Source organism: Gigantopelta aegis, chromosome 13, assembly GCF_016097555.1.
Source record: "Gigantopelta aegis isolate Gae_Host chromosome 13, Gae_host_genome, whole genome shotgun sequence".
Lineage (NCBI taxonomy): Eukaryota > Metazoa > Mollusca > Gastropoda > Neomphalida > Peltospiridae > Gigantopelta > Gigantopelta aegis.
The window spans coordinates 29,507,700-29,527,777 of NC_054711.1; the positions used below are offsets into that span (position 1 = coordinate 29,507,700).

The 20,078-nt window shown below is 36.4% G+C and overlaps 1 long non-coding RNA gene across 1 annotated transcript; it reads left to right on the forward strand.

Annotated features, from left to right (window-relative positions):
- Positions 1–2,387: 2,387 nt before the first annotated feature.
- LOC121387843 lies at positions 2,388–5,621 on the forward strand. Its single transcript, XR_005959891.1, has 2 exons — positions 2,388–2,509; positions 5,378–5,621. It is a non-coding gene; the product is annotated as an uncharacterized LOC121387843 (long non-coding RNA).
- The last annotated feature ends 14,457 nt before the right edge of the window (positions 5,622–20,078 follow it).

A 20,078-nucleotide genomic window follows, 5' to 3' on the forward strand; every position in this document is an offset into this window, starting at 1 on the left:
TGGCTAAGGACCACACAGATATTGAGCGAGGAAACCCGATGTCGCCACTTCATGGGCTACTCTTTTTGATTTGCAGCAAGGGATCTTTTATATGCACCATCCCATAGACAGGATAGCACATACCACGGCCTTTGATATACCAGTCGTGGTGCACTGGAAGGAGCGAGAATTAAGAGAGCAAGACGGACACGTGGACAGTAATGATAAGCTGATAGCGTCATAACTGTTCACATGTCCGTCTTGCGATTTTACGGCCAGAGTACTCGGGGGTAACAACAACATGTTTATTTCATTCAGTTACTAGTATGCTTCGTCAAATGTCATCCGTTGCTGCATTAGGAAAAATGTACCGGGTTTACTCTGAAACGAGTCAGAATTACCAAATGTGTAACATTCAATAGCCAATGATTAATTAATCAACATGTTCTAGTGGTTTCGTTAACAAACGTTTCGTTAAATGTCCGCAAAAACGCTATTTGGAGGGGGTGCATACTCTAGTGGAAGGGGACATCCATGCTCTCTGGCTAAATACCATGTATACCAAGCCAACTTGATGATCCGTAAGCTAGTCTACCTCAGAAATGGACATGTCACTCTTGCACCTAAAACCTAAGAACCATTGAATTTAACAACACCACTAGAGCACATTGATTAATTAATCATCGGTAATTGGATGTCAAACATTTGGTATTTCTGACTCGTAGTCATCATAGGAAATCCGCTACATTTTGCTTAATGCAGCAAGGGATCTTTTATATGCACTTTCCCACATATAGGAAAGCACATACCACGACCTTTCACCAGATGTGGTGCACTGGTTGGAACGAGAAAAAACCAATCAGTTGAATGGATCCATCGATGTGGTTCGATCCTGCGACGCAAGCACCTCAAGCAAGCACTCAACCGACTGAGCTAAATCCCGCACCCACCGCCAATACAGATACCTAGGAACGGTTTATTATTCACTCTGACCGGCCTCGGTGGTGTCGTGGTAGGCCATCGGTCTACAGGCTGGTAGGTACTGGGTTCGGATCCCAGTCGAGGCATGGGATTTTTAATCCAGATACCGGCTCCAAACCCTGAGTGAGTGCTCCGCAAGGCTCAATGGGTAGGTGTAAACCACTTGCACCGACCAGTGATCCATAACTGGTTCAACAAAGGCCATGGTTTGTGCTATCCTGCCTGTGGGAAGCGCAAATAAAAGATCCCTTGCTGCTAATCGGAAAGAGTAGTCCATGTAGTGGCGACAGCGGGTTTCCTCTCAAAATCTGTGTGGTCCTTAACCATATGTCTGACGCCATATAACCGTAAATAAAATGTGTTGAGTGCGTCGTTAAATAAAATATTTCTTTCTTTTCTTTTATTCACTCTGTGTGGCTAAATATCATGTATATCACCCCAGCTTGGGCCATGAACGTTTTTTTTCTCTCTCTCTCTCTCTCTTCCTATGATGTTCGCATAATATTGATCTCATCATATACATTGCTTTCATGGTCGTACCAACTTTTAATTGCTTCCGACGCTCCTGACTTGGTGATCCATAAGCTAATCCACCCATTAAATGGACATATTATTTTCCCAAGGCGTTTAGCCTAAGGACCATACACATTCTGCTAAGTAAAACGGCCAAGACCGATACCTTAATATGGGCCAGGTTGACTATTCACTATCTGTGCATAAATACCGTGTCTACGACATCACTGCATAGTTAATTCATAAGCTTCTATGAAAACTGGCTAAGTAGTCATTAAGGGCTTGTCAACATGAACTGAAACAACTGTGGGCTGCTTACTTGCTTCTGGAGTACCTGATAGGTCCCAGTCAGTGGAGAAAAGGCCAGGAGTAATCATAATAGCTTAAAATAGTCCCAAATATGACCCCCCCCCCCCAAAAAAAAAAAAAAAAAAAAAAAAAAAAAAACAAGCTAAAAGTCACAAAGTCATAAAAAGTGTGCTTTGTATTGGACATATAGAGCATTGTGGTGGCCTGTACACTTTCTTTGCATTTGTACTATACATACATGTATGGTTGCAAAGATAAGATAAAATAGATAATGGTTTGCCATTTTGGATTCCATGTTGAATTTCCGTGTTAGGTAATCAATCATCCGACAGTGATAGTATATAAATTTATACTGAAAACAACTTTTATGAAAAAAAATTATAATAAAAAATTAACAAACAAGAATAAAAAAAAGTAACCGATGTTTTTTTTTTTTTTTTTCTTTTGTGGGGTTTTTAAAAAAAAAAAAAAAATTATTTTGTTTGTTCGTGCGTGATTAATTTTAATTTTACACAAGTCAATTCTTTAATAATGTCGCGACATTTCTGAAATCCGTCGTTAAAATAAGGATGCTAGTCCGGATACATAATTTCGCAACAAATTCCTTTTACTTCCGGTATCTTAATTGTATATTTTTGTGCCCCTTGTAATAGGCTAGAATGGCTTTGAATGCTTATACTTCTGACAATGCAAATACTGTGACTGTATATCTAGATAAATCTAAAAGGTTTTTCTTTTCTTTTCTTTTGTCTTTAATTTATTTGAACTTAGAAATGGGTCTTATTCGAAGGACGTTGTTTGTAGTATAATTCTTCCTTTTTAATGGTGCACTGACCATGTTATTGAGTCACGTACGATCAAAATGCAACCTATTTATTATAACTCAGAGAACATTTCAGAGAGATCCTTTATTTTGAAATTGCTAATTAGAATGCCGTTTAAACAACTGTCAAAATAGTTATTAATAAATGGGAATATCCGTATTATGTAAGTTCACTGTATTCTTACAGGTGCTAAATTTTGTGGTAGGCTAATAACGTGTAAACTGCAGAATGGGCGAACCCTACCACATACCACTTACAGGGCACAATATTTCTCGCGAACCGCCGTTCTGTTCGCGTGTCGATTACGCAAAATTAAATTTACGCGAACCGTAAATCGGTTACGTCGTGACCTGTAGCCGTTCAGAAATTAAAACTTGCAGACTTCACAATTACAGTAAGTTTATTCATGCAGACATACTACTAGTATTCCGACAAATGTTTTAGACTGATTTTTAAGATACTTGATGTGCAGCAAACCAGTAGCCAACGGTATATTGCAACGGTTGTAACTTGTGACCGAAGACTCAGTATAGAGTCGAGCCAAAAGTTTTAAAGAAATGTGCACGGATCGCTAAGGCGCCAAAATTATCTGCTGCTATTCTATGTCTAAAGGAATATATGTAGACATAATATTGGATTGCCTATAATTTTAGAAAGGTTGAAAACGGTTTTAACGTAAACAAAAATGCAAAAATGTCACAAAAGCTGAAAAATACTAACATCGCAAAATGAGCTTTAAATAACAAACATTTGGAACGTCACTGTAGTATAGAAGTACCAGCGATAAAGTGAAAGTAGCATCACCACCGCAAAATATCGGTGTCAAATTGTGGTCTTTCTTTTTATGTTATTATAAGATTTATGTTTATTAATCTAATGCACCAATGAGTAGCCTGTTTTATAGTTCAGAGGAACTGGACATTTGTTGCTTGGGGTTTTTGTGGGTGTTTTTTTTCTTTTTTTTTCAGTCTGCTGTATACTAAATTTTACATATCAGTGACAAATGGTAGCCGTTATTTGTTATTTATAAAAGACAATTATTAGTCTAATCATACACCAGGGAATGGGCATTTTTCCTCCAAATGTATCTATTTTGTTTCAGTACTGGGCTGATATTTAGTCATTTTACAATAGCGTTAACTTCCGCAAGCAGCACAGAGGTTATAGAATACGGTGGCCCGATGTCCGAGGACAGTGGTTTTTAGATTCGGGCAACTAAAAATTACTTTTTGCGATCCTGATGGCAAATGGTGAATAATAATAATAATAATAATAATAATAATAATAAATCTACAACGCTACGATCGTACGAAAACAAAAGAAACATCTACAAGTCACTTCTTTCGATTTGCAAGCATTAAAGAAACTGTTCTATAAAACGTTTTCTTTTGTATTTTGTTTTAACTTTGAGCTAAAAATTATGTATTTAAATATAATTTCAACGTAAGTTTGAGGTAACCGATCAGGTAATCCACAGGTTACGCAAATATAATTCACGTAACCGAACAATTGGTTACCTAGGTAAAAACCACGTGAACCGACTTCCGGTTACCTCGGATTTCGAAATATTGTCCCCTGCACTTATCACTTTTTTTAACTCCAGAAAATAGCATACACATGTTAGGGTTTTATTTGTATAGTGTTTTATTTGTTTATAAAAAGTAGTGTCCCCCCCCCCCCCCCCCCACCCCCTTAGGATTTTGATCAGGGTATGGCCCTGCTGATATAATATCAAATGATATCACTTGATATAATATCAAATCAGTGTACCACTGATAAAATATCAAAATATGCTAAAAATCATATAAAAATATATTATTGTTCTAATTAAAATTAGCTCCACTGGTTAATTACCAGAAGAGCTAATTTTAATCAGATTGTTTTAAACGCATACCAAATAATATAATTTTTTTTTTTTTTTTTTTTAAATTGTAAAATTATTTTAAAAATGAAAGAAAGAAAACGTAAAAAACAACAACAAAACACACACACACACACACACACACACACACACACACACACACACACACACACACACACAAAGAAAAGAAAAAAAGATGACGCTTTTAATATATGACCGGTACTTATCTTTGCTATACAAATCGGAAAACACTTGTTTAATAGTTGTTTAATTGTTTAATCTTCGAAGACGTACCAAACCGATCAAAACTCCTTTGCCTATTTAATTTATTATTAATTCGAAACAGTCCACTTTTGTAAGGTAATAGATCACAACGTCTAATAAGGATAACTCATTTATACTGTTCATATAGCTTTGAGAAAAAAGAGGAATTGAATTAAATAGTGGCTTCTGTAGCCTACACAAATGAACTCGATACGAAAATCAGCCGCGAACTCGGTAAAATTGTCTCGAGTAGTTCATAACTGTTAGCCTACAAAGCTTACGTGAGGTTCCGAAAATGGCAAGTGTGTAACGTTTTAGTTTCTTTGAAAAAGAATTGAAATATAGACGAAGATGATTCAAAAGTAAACGGAATAATAGAAAAATAAAAATAAATGATAATAGGTTTGTAGGAATACAAAGTAGGCCTAGGTTTCGTTTACAAAAAACAAAGTATTGTTTTTACGTCTATTATTATTTTTATTTTTTTATCTTTATAAAAAAAAATCAAATAAAACTTCATTTAAATATTTGTATTTCATCCAGAGGTTTATGAATGTACATCTGTTTTTATATATGTATATATGTACACAATATAGTAACAGTAATCAATGATCATAACCGACTATTTAATTTGTGTTTGTTTCAGTACGTTTGTAAGAGTCACAGACTATGTGACTGGAACATGATTTGATGCGCAGTATTCTGTGGCATATTGACCAATCAGAGCTATCGAGGTCAGATTATTTTTGCTTCTGGAAATCAGGCTGCACGCACAATCTGACCTTCTTGACAACTTGTTACGAATTTCTGATGGTGTCTAAAATTATTATTGTTTTTAGATTATCTTTATTATGGCATCCCATGTTTAGAATAAATCCTTTGTAAAGACAGATTTTGTCGGAGTTTGTGTATTTTTTTTATCAATAACATCGTGACCATTCTAGATGAATAACGTATCGGTGATGTCGTAGCCGTTCGTAACTCGTAGTGGTAGGTCAAATGACGTGTTACAAAATAATGAGGGAGGGAGACTGGTTGCGTAATTGTTGAATTAAAAATGCCACGTGAATGTCAATGCCCCAACCAACACTATCAATTGAACTAATTGTAGGCCTATGTTTAACGAGTTATTAAAAAAAAAATTGTTTAATAATATGAGGGATCAATTCACTCGGTAGTGAACACCTGAGAAGCATGGGTCGTATAGTTCTAATTGAACCATCTCCTCAGAGCCAGTGGGGTTTTTTTCCATCCCAGCTGTCCTAATCATGTTTGAATAATGAAATTCAAGATAAGTCTATTCCTAGACATATTTAGCTGCACGTTCATCAAACCATCTGACAATTAAAAGGTATCTATAATTGCGTGTATCAAATTATATGTCTGCATCAGTGTATGTCATAATTATATTTCTATGGCACTGCTCGTGACATTTTTAATAACTCCATTCCTGCAAGGGAAAAGAAGTCAAGACAACACTAATGAACCAAACAACACAAAATTAGTTCGTTAATTTTTACAACATGTCTCTTCATTTACATGTAGCAATTACTTCATCAATTAATAATGCTTGGTTTTCACTCGCCTTAGCATTTTGATGAGTAATTTTTCACTCGCCTAAGTCTTTTGAGGTGTACGATCTGTCACTCGCAATGATTTTTCAAAATCCAAGGACTGATCCAATAGCCGATGTTTAACAAATCAATATGCTCTGGTGGTGTCGTTAAACAAAACAAACTTTCAACTGCAATTCATATTCTTCAATGTAGGCTAAGACGAGGTGGGGATAACTGTGATAAACAGGATTTTTATATTTTGGGGTGGGGGTGCACCCTCCCTGTCTTTTACATAAGTTATGGGGCAACAGGCAAATATAAAAAAGAAGTGGAGAAAAAAAGAGGTGCGATTGGGGGAGGGGCATTTCGAAGGAGATTGCGTATGTCAAGCACTTGCTCCTCGGATCTGCGCATGTCTTGTATGTGTCATTCTACAGAAAGTATCACTTTTATGTCCCTGCATAATTAATTTTGCTTTTATTTATATATAGAAAACTAAGTCTTTAACGATACCTTATTAATAATATCACCCTGTCATAGCATTTTTTCTCTGGTAATCAGCTTTGATAAAGATTTTATTCTGAATTAGTGGAAAATGTCATTGGTGTTACCTGTCTCAAGCACAACACTATACATAGCATGCACTGTTAAAATATATAACAGAAGACATACCACTGAATAACTTTAATGTAATACCTACTGATGGCTAAGTTACTCACAAAAGAAGGAATTTTGTAAACATTTTCCGTATTCAAAATGTGGTGGGCAATATAAGCTTGTCCCTGAATTTTTATGTCATTGGTGTTACTGTATATACTTATGAGAAAACGAAAGAAACTGAATGCTCTCTGGATGAAACATTCCACCAGTAGATATCGGCCATCAAACCAATTTGTTAAAAGCAGCAGACATATGAAGAATTGTGAGTAATTTTCTTTACATCTAATGAATGTGTTGTCAAAATATAAAAGTAGGTTTATTCACAGTCATTGGTGTTGCAATCGTATTTATGTAATGGTTAATAATTATTTAGAGAGCAAAAATTAATTATTTACTTATTTTGTCATTAGTGTTACTTGTCATTGGTGTTACCAGGTACTGAGTAACACCAATGACTATTGGTGACACCAATAACAATGCGTTTTAATAAGATGCCGTTTTCCGTTGAAAAAACATATATTTTATCTGTCATGTAGCTAGTTGCTTTGAAAATTGAAAATGATGAACCGCCAATGTGTGGAAAGGTTATTTTTCTAAATGCAATTGTCTGAACGCAATTAAAAACTACCAACCTTTCCAGTTTAAGTGTTAAAGGTTAACTTTATGATAAAGGAAAGTTAAAATCATACCGAAAATGTTTTACCAAGTTATGTTTTAATTTCCAATAAGGGCTATTTAAATTTTATTTTTAAAAATATTAAAAATCCTGCATTAAAATAGCTTTTTGGTTAAAAAAAAACAAGGACCAAGAGTTAACTCTTTTGAATAATGACGTAGTTCGTATGATTTATTTCTTGAATTGTGACAGAACTTGTTTGATTTTCTGTAGTGTATGTAATGGAAATATTAGAATGACGTCTCGTATTTATAAGGCGTCTTTGTTTTTGGAAACAAGTTGGAACATTTAGCGTAGATTTTTTACAACGCGTACGTGAAAGCAAAAGTAGGATTAACACTTTTTACTCGTTACGGGGAATAAAAAGTATACAGTGAAATAGATTTAACCATACCGCTCATAGTTCATAATTTTATTATGAAGTTAATCTTTAAAGAAAGATATGGAGGTCTGCAACTGACAGTCCTTTGTTGTATGGTTTACTGCTGGTGCATATTTGAACATAGACCTGAACTAAGTTATGTTTCTGGATACCTGATTCAGACAGCTGCTGTGTGTGTCCAGGACAGCGTGCTTGAGTCTTAATATAAGCAGGAAAATAACTACATAAATACACGAATCAATGAATTTTTAACTTAATATTTAAAAAAACTAATTCATTTGCCGAATTTAGTATATTTTTTTTAAAACTGCGTGACCGGCCGTATCTAACTTTTATTCAAATATGTCCCCAGAAACATACAGTTATTTTAATAGGCCTTTAATAGTTGTAGGCTGACAAAAAACACCCTAAAATTTAAGGAAATATTACTTACATATTTTTGCTAACAAGTAGTGGTAATCTCAAGAATAATAGTGTTTCAAGGATCCAGTCATGAATGTTATTGGTGTTACACATTTTCATTGGTGTTACTTTTTTGTCATTGGTGTTACTCAAGAATATTTTTAATTGTTATTTCTCTAGAAACTTTAGTTTTGAAATTTAAATTGTTTATTAAGGAAAGCATAGCTGCTACCTTTATGACTTTGATGAAATTTATTTTGTAGGACTCCATATTTTTAAATAATTAAAACTGCCACAGTGTATAATTTAAGTCATATATACAATATCTGTGTGGAAATGCAAAATTACACCCTTGGATAGTTTTTAATGCTAAAGTTATTCTAAATATGTTATTAAGGACACCCAAATAACACATCCATGTGCTCTTGATCACTATAAACCAATTGGATCACACTGCTGAATTATCTCATTTGTCCGGTAAAGTCAATGGCACAATGACCTTGTTCATAGAGTAACATGTGTCTGCACGTGCAGGCCGAGTACAGTTCTGCATGGTCAGACATTCCTGAGTTTGCTGCATTGTAAGATATTTCCGACTAATAAAATATTTCTACGATTAAACTTACATATTAAATATATTTTCTTGTTTAGAATGTCTGTATATTCAATGTGTTTCTGGTCGTCGTCATATCACATAATTTAGGAAATAAAATAAAATTTAACCTATTACAAATACTAGAACGATCAGAAACACGTTTAATATACAGCCACTAATATTTTATGCAAAAAAAATATATTTGATATGTAATAACAATCGTTAAAAAGTATCTGTTAGTCAATAACATCTTAAACATTGCAGCAAACTCAGGAATGTCCCTTTAGTTGTTTTATCTTGAATTTGTATTTTGAAAAGTGATGCTTTCTGTAGAATGACTGGCTGGACAACGCATGCACGGACTTTGATACTCTAGTCTTAGTGTAATGGATGGGACGGGGAACGTCACTAGGAGTCTACCAGGCATGATACTCTTTCGACTATACCGGCTTCGGTGGCGTCGTGGTTAAGCCATCGGTCTACAGGCTGGTAGGTACTGGGTTCGGATCCCAGTCGAGGCATGGGATTTTTAATCCAGATACTGACTCCAAACTCTGAGTGAGTGCTCCGCAAGGCTCAATGGGTAGGTGTAAACCACTTGCACCAACCAGTGATCCATAACTGGTTCAACAAAGGCCATGGTTTGTGCTATCCTGCCTGTGGGAGGCGCAAATAAAAGATCCCTTGCTGCTAATCCGAAAGAGTAGCCCATGTAGTGACGACAGCGGGTTTCCTCTCAAAATCTGTGTGGTCCTTAACCATGTCTGACGCCATATAACGGTACATAAAATGTGTTGAGTGCGTCGTTAAATAAAACATTTCTTTCTTTCTTTCTTTCGACTATAGTCGGAATTCCGACGTTTTAATTCGAAATTGATCATTTCTGCGAATCGTGTAAATCCGTTGAAAAAATAACAGCAATAATCGAATGATTCCGAAGTGTCAGCCTGAACTGCTATTGATCGAACATAACGGGTCGAATTTACAACGCTTGTTTTTGTTTTACACACATACAGTTACAATGCACTTGCGTTTAAGCAAAACAGGGCCTATATTTTCGAAGCCATCATAGCGCTACGAAATCGTAAAACCATCGTAGGTTATGACGTCATACAGCACATACTGTTGATTCTGCTGTAGACTCTGACTGATATATATATATATATATATATTATACACACACACACACACACACACACACACACACACACAAAACGTCTCTAATATTGCTGGCTTAAAACGAAAGAAGCAACGTAGGAACAATTTCAAAGAACGCTTAAACAAACAAAGCAGAAAATCATAACATTGATATGATTCAGATTATGCAATCCTTAAGAAGAGTTTGAAATTATTATGCTCCATATTCCATAGAGACCCATTCTCTCCTCAGTTATTACATAGATTCAAAACTACTCGCTCTAAATAAAAAAAAAAGCTTAATAAAAAGAAGAATTTCTATCGACAAAGTATGCTAAATCAACTTGAAACTTTGCACGACGTAAAACCCCATTCTTTCTGGAAATTATTCAGTGAACTAAAAGAATCGAAAACCAGCACTAATTTAAATCCAATTCCTATCGATGAATGGGTTACTCGTTTTACTCAACTTAAGAAACCAAGTCTTGACAGTGACCTTTCTTCACAGAAGGACGAATACGTCAATTCAAATAAGGATAAAATATTCAATGAATTAAATAAATCTGTATCTATACAGGAAATTGTAAAGGCTATTTCAAACTTAAAATACAAAACAGCATGCGGTCCAGATCTTATTTTAAATAAAATGCCAAAAACTGGTTAATCACAAATGGTTCATGTGCTGCGTCAGATCTTCAACCTCATTTTGGTGAACGGCATTTTCCCAAATTCGTGGAGATGTAACTTCTTAACACCCCTTCATATAAAAGGAGATAAATATAACTCAGGTAATTACAGAGGTATCGCTGTAGGAAGCAATCTTTGTAAGCTGTTTTGCAGTATCTTACGTAATAGGCTCCGTGATTTTGCAGAGTCGCAAATCTAATTCCAGCTTCTCAAATTGGTTTCAAAATACATAGCCGTACAGCTGATCACATATATGCATTAAAGGCCTTGGTTGAAAATCATACCAAAGGACCAAAGAAATATTTATTCTGTTGCTTTGTCGACTTTAAAGCTGCATTTGATACTGTATCAAAGGACGCGTTTATGTACAAACATTTACTTGCAGACATAGGTGGTAGGTTTTTAAAATACTTTAATAAGTTTGTACTCTGATGTCCTGTACTCTATTAAACTTAATAATTATCACAGTTTCCTATCTAACGTAGGAGTTAAACAAGGTTGTGTATTGAGTCCACTACTATTCAACCTGTATGTTCGTGATCTACCGGATATTTTTACACCAAACTGTGACCCGGTGTCTTTATATGATACGCAATTAAACAGTCTCATGTAAGCTGATGATCTTGTTTTATTGTCAAAATATCAGGATTACAAAACTCTCTCGACTGTCTTAGTAAAATGGGTGCTTACCGTCAACTTGTCAGAAACAAAGATTATTGTATTCAACAAAGGTAGCAAGCTCATAAAAAGATTTTGTTTTACATACGATAAAATTGCAATTGACATTGTTCAGTCTTATTGTTACTTAGGTATATTGTTTACTGCTTCCGGTAATTTTAAGAGTGCATGTGACAGACTTTGTGATCAGGCTACCAAGGCCATCTCTAAACTCAAACAAATTGATGTTAGAAACAATACATCAATAGCCTTAAAGCCGCACACCCTAGTTCCATCCAGCGAAAATAAATTATAATTTGGTTAATCTACAAACCTGTAACACACTTAGATCACGTTTTTATCAAATGGAGTGAAAAAGCAGGTTTTATATCGATTAATACTATGGGAATCCCCATGTCCCAATTGCTTGAAATAATTTTGAAAGTTAGTATTCTGATGTCACCGGCAGATGTCGCTCGAAGCACAACAATGCCTACGTCACGACAAATTTCACAGAGTGCGCACAGACTTGGGGTGCGTTCTTTTCACCTCTCCTGGACATGTTCCAACTGTTCTGTCCTGGTTGTATCCCCTCTCCAGATATCGTAAGACTTAGCAAAATTATTGGTTTTAAGGGTTTGTAACGTTTTGTATTGAGAAACTTACTTGTCTGAACTTTATTGTTACTGAAAATGTTCACGAACTGTGAAGAAAAATCTCACAAATGAACAACAACAAATCGGATGTTGATTGCGCGAACCGTGCACGAGAAAACAAACCGAACCAAAATGATAACGGTCACGTGGTATACCAACGTCTGTGACATTGAAATGGAAATATCCCGTCTAAAAATAGATTAGACCTTGTCTGCTCAACGTTTTTTTCTCAAACGTGCGTCCGTTTTTAAGAAATACGAAAAATGCATTTTGTGGTATTACAAAAACCAGGATTACCAGGATTACCAAAAAACACTTCAGGTGAATGGAAATATATATTCTAAATAATAAACGGTAAGTAAAGTGCAATTTTATTTGTGAAAAAAATGGGTTTAATAGCGAAAAACAACGCCGTAATGGTTAACAACTAGCCGTAACTAGGGTGTGTCCCTTTAAAGTTATTTCAGTGCTTAAAGGTATACTGTTACGGATTTAAGAACTTTATTTTTCTAAAAATGGATAATAAATAAAAATTACATTAATTGTTGGAAACCAAATCTAGCTGTCGCATCACCTTAACTGAACCATGATGGAGTGAAATCCATGTCATCCCTCTCGGCAATTTTAGTTTTGGAATTGTGGACCATTGCCATAATTCAATTATTTTTACAAAATGTCATTAATAAATGGAGTATGGTGGTTATGAAGATGGTTGAATAAAGTACATTTAGGGACAAATCAAATTATTTTTGTTCAGATAATACTTTGTTAGACCATTAAATAGGTCAGTGGTCTGTGACAATATGCCTTTAATTTGTCCCATTTTAATGTATTGCTGTGAGATTTGGAGCCCTTATTATCTCAAAGGAGTAGACCGTTGGGCTTTAAAAAATATATGTGACAATACTCCATTCGAAAATGTTCAAATAAAATGTTATAAATACCTACTTGGTGTTAACAAAAGAAGCACCCATGGTGCTATACGCGGTGAACTTGGCCAGCACCCACTTCTTATTACATGCTTACCCCTTGCAGCAAAATACTGGTTTAGATTGGGAACACATGATTGTTCGTCAATAGTGCATAAGGCGTACTTGGAATCATATTATTATAATAACTCTAATTTAAACTGGTCATTTTATATAAAAATTATGTGGATCAATTTTGGCTTTAGTCAAATATGGGACAATCAAGGCTCTTTATACTCTCACAGAAGTTGACACAGGAACTCGAGTCGAAATGTATAAAATTCTGGTCAGATACTATTTAAAACAATGATTCTAAACTCAGAACATACAGTCTATTAAAATAAGAGTTTAAATTAGAAAACTACCTGCTCTGCACACCAAACTTCGAACAACGCAGACAATTTACCAAAATGAGAATCAGTGCACACAATCTTCATATTGAACTTGGAAGATTCTGTAAACCTAAAAAACTAATTGAACAGAGGACTTGTTTTGTTTGTAATTCTCAAGCTGTGGAAGATAATGTTTTCTTTTATTTTAGACTGCCTTATTTATTATGTTGAAAGGCAACAACTATTTGATAAGTTAAACTCCTTTACCGACTTCTCTACTATAAATAGCAATTTACAATTTATATTTATTATGTCATACAATAATGGTGACATTGAAATTCTTAACCATGTATTAACATCTATTGACGGCTGTATTTCTAAACGTAAAATTCTTGTTCCAGCTATCAGTGGGGCAGTAATTTAATTTAATTATTTCCAAGTACTTTGACCATTTTATTTTTTTATAATATACTTTATTATTATATAGCAATTTTATTGCTATAAATATAATACAAATTTCGTGTCTCCGTCTGGCCTGTACATTAATATTGTTGTTATTATTAATTGTTGTTGTTGTTGTTATTGATGTTGAATGTTTGTTTGTTTTTATCTGTTTGCTGACACCAGTTTGTTTGGTAATATGCAATAAATTGAATTGAATTGAAATTGAATTGGTCCAGGCGTGCGTGGTAAATTTGGCTCACAATCATTGGTCACAGTAATCCAATCGGTGTCCCGCTTTCTGTCTAGCAAGAAAGAAAGAAAGAAGTGTTTTATTTAACGACGCACTCAACACATTTTTATTTACCGTTATATTGGCGTCAGAATATGGTTAAGGACCACATAGATTTTGAGAGGAAACCCGCTGTCGCCACTACATGGGCTACTCTTCCGATTGGCAGCAAGGGATCTTTTATTTGCGCTTCCTACAGACAGGATAGCACAAACCATGGCCTTTGTTGAACCAGTTATGGATCACTGGTCGGTGCAAGTGGTTTACACCTACCCATTGAGCCTTGCGGAGCACTCACTCAGGGTTTGGAGTCGGTATCTGGATTAAAAATCCCATGCCTCGACTGGGATCCGAACCCAGTACCTACCAGCCTGTAGACCGATGGCCTGCCACGACGCCACCGAGGCCGGTGTGTCTAGCAAGAGTTCTGCAATCTAAACTTCAAGGGTTCTAAGTTCACGACGACACTAAGACAACCCCTGCGTGTGCTGTAACCTCACCGTGGTGCAGGGGTGTAACATTCTCTTTGAGAATGGCCAATACAGCACAAAATTGAAGTTTTGAGTAAAATTCAGTATGCGTAAAATTCTGTGATATTTGTGTTTTTGCACAGTTCTTTACACTGTTTTTGTTTAAGTCTTGAATTTTTATATTGATGTTGATCATCACTTTATTTATTTGCATTACCATAGTTTGACACCCAATAGCCGATGTATTTTTCGTGCTGGGGTGTCGTTAAACATTCATTCATTCATTCATGCACTAAGACAATTGTCGTAATTCCACTTACCTTTGCTACGAATCGCTGTCGATTTGATGCCTACCAACTGCAGTGTATTGCCGTGCCCTTCATCCCCTTTTACCGTCGATGCCCCTCAATGAATCGGATTTTAAAGGGACAGAACCTAGTTTTTAAACACTAATCATATTTTTAACTATTAAAGCCGTTTATGATAACTGAAAGCAAACATTACTTATATTGTATTGGTTAGATTATCCATTTCCATACAACCGAAGTGTTTCTGGTCATCCTGGTGTTTCTAATACCATAAAATGCTTTTTTTTTTTTTCTTTTTTTTAAAAACGCACGTACGTCTGAGAAGTAACGGTTATGCAATCGAGTTTCAGTCTATTTTAAAGGGTATTTCACCGTTTTAATGTCACAGACTCTTGTTTCACTCTGTTGTACACGTTATCCAAAGGTGTCCATGTTTTACGGGTTATATTGGTTAACCTATGCAATTTGATAACTATTTGTCACCGAGAAATCGAGCACTTTTCTAATGTAACATTGTTCTAGAAAAGTGCTCGAATGTCTCGGTGACAAATAGTTATCAAAATGCATAGGTTAAAAGTTATGTTTTGATACAGGTACAAAGACAGCTAATGTGACGGAACTGCCGAGGTACACCACGCGCAGTTCTACCTTTAGTCTTTGTGTGCTGCATTATCGACTACTTCAGAAAGAAAGAAATGTTTTATTTAACGACGCACTCAACATATTATTTTACGGTTATATGGCGTCAGACATATGGTTAAGGACCACACAGATTTTGAGAGGAAACCCGCTGTCGCCACTACATGGGCTACTCTTCCGATTAGCAGCAAGGGATCTTTTATTTGCGCTTCCCACAGGCAGGATAGCACAAACCATGGCCTTTGTTGAACCACTTATGGATCACTGGTCGGTGCAAGTGGTTTACACCTACCCATTGAGCCTTGCGGAGCACTCACTCCGGGTATGGAGTCGATATCTGGATTAAAAATGTCCATGCCTCGACTGGGATCCGAACCCAGTACCTACCAGCCTGTAGACCGATAGGCCTACCACGACGCCACCGAGGCCGGTTGACCTTGCACCTGCCAGTGCAGGCGATCCCCACTCCTGCCCACCCCAACCCTTTCTTGTCCCAGACAGAGGAGCCGGCAAAGGTCCGCACCTGTGCCCATGACAGGCGTGCGCTACAACAGCTTGCTCTGAATGTGCACGTAACACCCTATGACATGACATGACAGTTAAGCTGTTAACCGGCCTCGGTGGTGTCGTGGTTAAACCATCGGACATAAGACTGGTAGGTACAGGGTTCGCAGCTCGGTACCGGCTCCCACCTAGAGCGAGTTTTAAGAGGTTAAGATCACTACACGCTTTTCTCTCTCACTAACCACTAACGACTAACCCACTGTCCCAGATAGCTGAGGTATGTGCCCATGGCAGCGTGCTTGGACCTTAATTGGATATATGCACGGAAATAAGTTGAAATGAAATGAAAATGCATATCTTGGTTGTTATAGCATTTTGTCTTCACCCATGTGTTATAAATGACATTTATTCTATATAATATTATTTGATGGAAATTTGTTGCGTTGAATTTTAGATGGTATTGGTTTAAATGTTTTTCTATGAATTTTAAGTGTTAATACACACACACACACACACACACACACACACACACACACACACACACATATATATATATATATATATATATATATATGCATTATAGAGTTATGTTTCAGTTCATCGGTTCTCGTTTGACGCAAATGAACTAAAATGTCATATTATTTTAGCAAATTCTGATCACAGGTGACTTTTAAAGAGACGGTGCTGAGTCTTGTAAGATGTTTGCAATAACAGAGCCTTGTTGCCGACTACTATTTCATACTAAATACATTTTCTTGTTTAGAATGCCAGTGTCTGTATATCGAATGTGTTTGCGGTTGTATAGTAATGTTTGTAGCACTCAGTTTTTACTTTAATTCGTTATATATATATTTTCGTATGTACGAAATTATTATGAGGTAAAATCCGGTCTGGGCTGCTACAAGCATTAGGACAACAACAAACACCTTGTAAATACAGACGCTGATATTTTAAATAAGAAAATGTGTTTGATTTGTATGTTACGTCATCGAAAAAGGCTCTATTGGTCGGAGACATAAAAAGTAAAGTTTGTTTTATTTAACGACGCCGTTAGAGCACATTGATTTTTTTATCTTATCATCGGCTATTGGACGTCAAACATATGGTCATTCTGACACTGTTTTTAGAGGAAACCCGCTGTCGCCACATAGGCTACTCTTTTTACGACAGGCAGCAAGGGATCTTTTATTTGCGCTTCCCACAGGCAGGATAGCACAAACCATGGCCTTTGTTGAACCAGTTATGGATCACTGGTCGGTGCAAGTGGTTTACACCTACCCATTGAGCCTTGCGGAGCACTCACTCAGGGTTTGGAGTCGGTATCTCGATTAAAAATCCCATGCCTCGACTGGGATCCGAACCCAGTACCTACCAGCCTGTAGACCGATGGCCTGCCACAATGCCACCGAGGCCGGTGGTCGGAAACATTGTACAATAGTTGTAAACTCAGGACTGTCCCTTTAATCACTGAATTTTGAGTACACACGATACACGCAAAACTCTTCTACACGATACACGCAAAACTCTTCTACACGATATGATTTACTTGCAGTTGGAAAACTACCTATATGCACATTTGATTAGGATTCGTTACACCTTGGTTCGCTATAAATTGTTTAAATAATTCAGTTTAAGTACACGCCACAAGGGACGAATCGCATACTAATGCAAAATACAATCAGACCTATATTAAAGGGACATTCTTGAGTTTGCTGGAATTTTTATGATGTTATCGACTAACAAAGACTTTTTAATGATTGTAATTACATATCAATTTTTTTTTTCTGCATAATATATTAGTGGCTGTATATTAAACGTGTTTCTGATCGTTCTAATATTTGCACTAAGTTAAATTTCATTTTATTTCCTAAAATATTTTTTTTTCGTACGTACAAAATTATTTGAAGAGAAAATCCAGTTTGGGCTTCTTACAAATATTAAGACGACCAGAAACACATTGAATATGCAGACACTGATATTCTAAACAAGAAAACATATTTAATATGTAAGTTTAATCGTAGAAGTATTTTATTAGTCGGAAACATCTTACAATGTAGCAAACTCAGGAATGTCCCTTTAAAACAACAACAACAATAACAATATCGTTAGTCTTCACCGTCAACAAATGTCGTCAGCTATCTTGTAATAACAAAGATGTCTTTTGGCATTTATCTACAGTCGCATAATGGCGTCCTCTTGCCTCTGACTGCTGTTTTGACTGATGTACGACGCGATTTATAAAATCATATTTTACTCCGGATCTTTCTCTCTTTAACAGGCCGAGTTCGGTATTTTTAATTTTAATTATGCAAGGATTATGCATAGGAATAGATTCATTGGTTCTTATTTGTCACAAATAAATGTTTTTAAAACAAGCGAAATATGGCAATATAATTTAGGATAATGCACCTTTAAATATACAACCGTTATTAAACAGGATAAGCGATCCACATTTCGGGCGTCCAAATAGTGATTAATACCCGACTTAGTTAAGCCAATGCATGTATAGGATATATCGAATAATTAATAGTGTGTTATGGGTAATAAAATTAATGTGTATGATTTATATTTAATAGCTAACTAATCATAATTTAAAAAAACAGATATTCGGTATTATACTTTTAAATGACATTTTAACCCTGTTCGCTCATAAAGCTATGGGAACGACCAAACATTATATTGTATTCTTTACATAATCACCGTCTTTTCCGTTAATGTAGCGCTTAATGCTTTCTGTTGACATCAATATACTATTAATTCAAGTAATTCCATGCGTTGGTCTCTTTCAGTTGTGCATAAAGTCTATTTCGGTGAATACCAGGCTTTCATTTAACCATGTCTCTCCATCACTATTTCAGTGAATGAAAACGTTTGTTGTGTTTAGCGACACAACTATCTAGAAAACATTAATTTATTAATCATCGACTATTTGGTAATTTTTGACATATAGTCTTTATAGAGAGGAAACCCGCAACATGTTTTTTCATCAGTAGCAAGGGATCTGTTATATGCACCATCCCACAGCTAGGATAGCACATACCATGGACTTCGATATACCAGTCTTGGTGCACTGGCTGGAGCGAGAAATAGCCTAATGGGCTCATCGACGGGGATCGATCCAAGACCGACCGCGCATCAAACGAGCACTTTACCATTGAGCTACGACCCCCCCCCCCCCACCCCCACCCACCTTTCAATGAATGAAAGAATCGTTGAATGTTCAACTACACATCAGCACAAAAATACACATTGGCTCTTGTTTTGTCTCGCGAGATATAAGTATTACTTTTCCGACTACGGCGACGGCATTAGCTAAAAACTTTCGTGTTTAGATCAGTTTCTCACAAACTATAAGCCATAGGTCAATGAAACTTGGTTTGTAGTTGCACCCATCGATGTTCATCATAGTACAGATGCGTGTGCAGGCATTGTAGCATGAGAGAAAGGGAGTCGGGGGGGGGGGGGGGGGGGAGGGAGAGAGAGAGAGGCAGAGAGAGAGAGAGAGAGAGAGAGAGAGAGAGAGAGACAGAGAGAGAGACGGTGTGTATGTGTGTGTGAGAGAGAGAGAGAGAATGTGGAGAGAAACAGAGAGAGAGAGACGGTGTGTGTGTGTGTGTGTGTATGTGTGTGTGAGAGAGAGAGAGAGAGAGAGAGAGAGAGTGTGTGTGTGTGTGTGTTCGTGTGTAATGACAACTAACGTGACTTCGCGCCAAACATTTATTACCGTTCCCCGATTGACTTCAATATAATTTTTACCATAATATAATATGATTTTTAATTCTGGGTATGTTTTGAAACCACCCGCCAATAGTGGTCCCCCCCCCCCCCCCCCCCCCCCCGACATTCAATCCCACACTACATCTTTGTAGTTTAAGCAGCAGAGGCATGTATAGAAATTTATACAGAGGTGAGGGTGGTTGTAGACTGGCGACCCTCTACAAATATATTGCGGGGGGGGGGGGGGGGCACAATCTCTAGTTGGGGG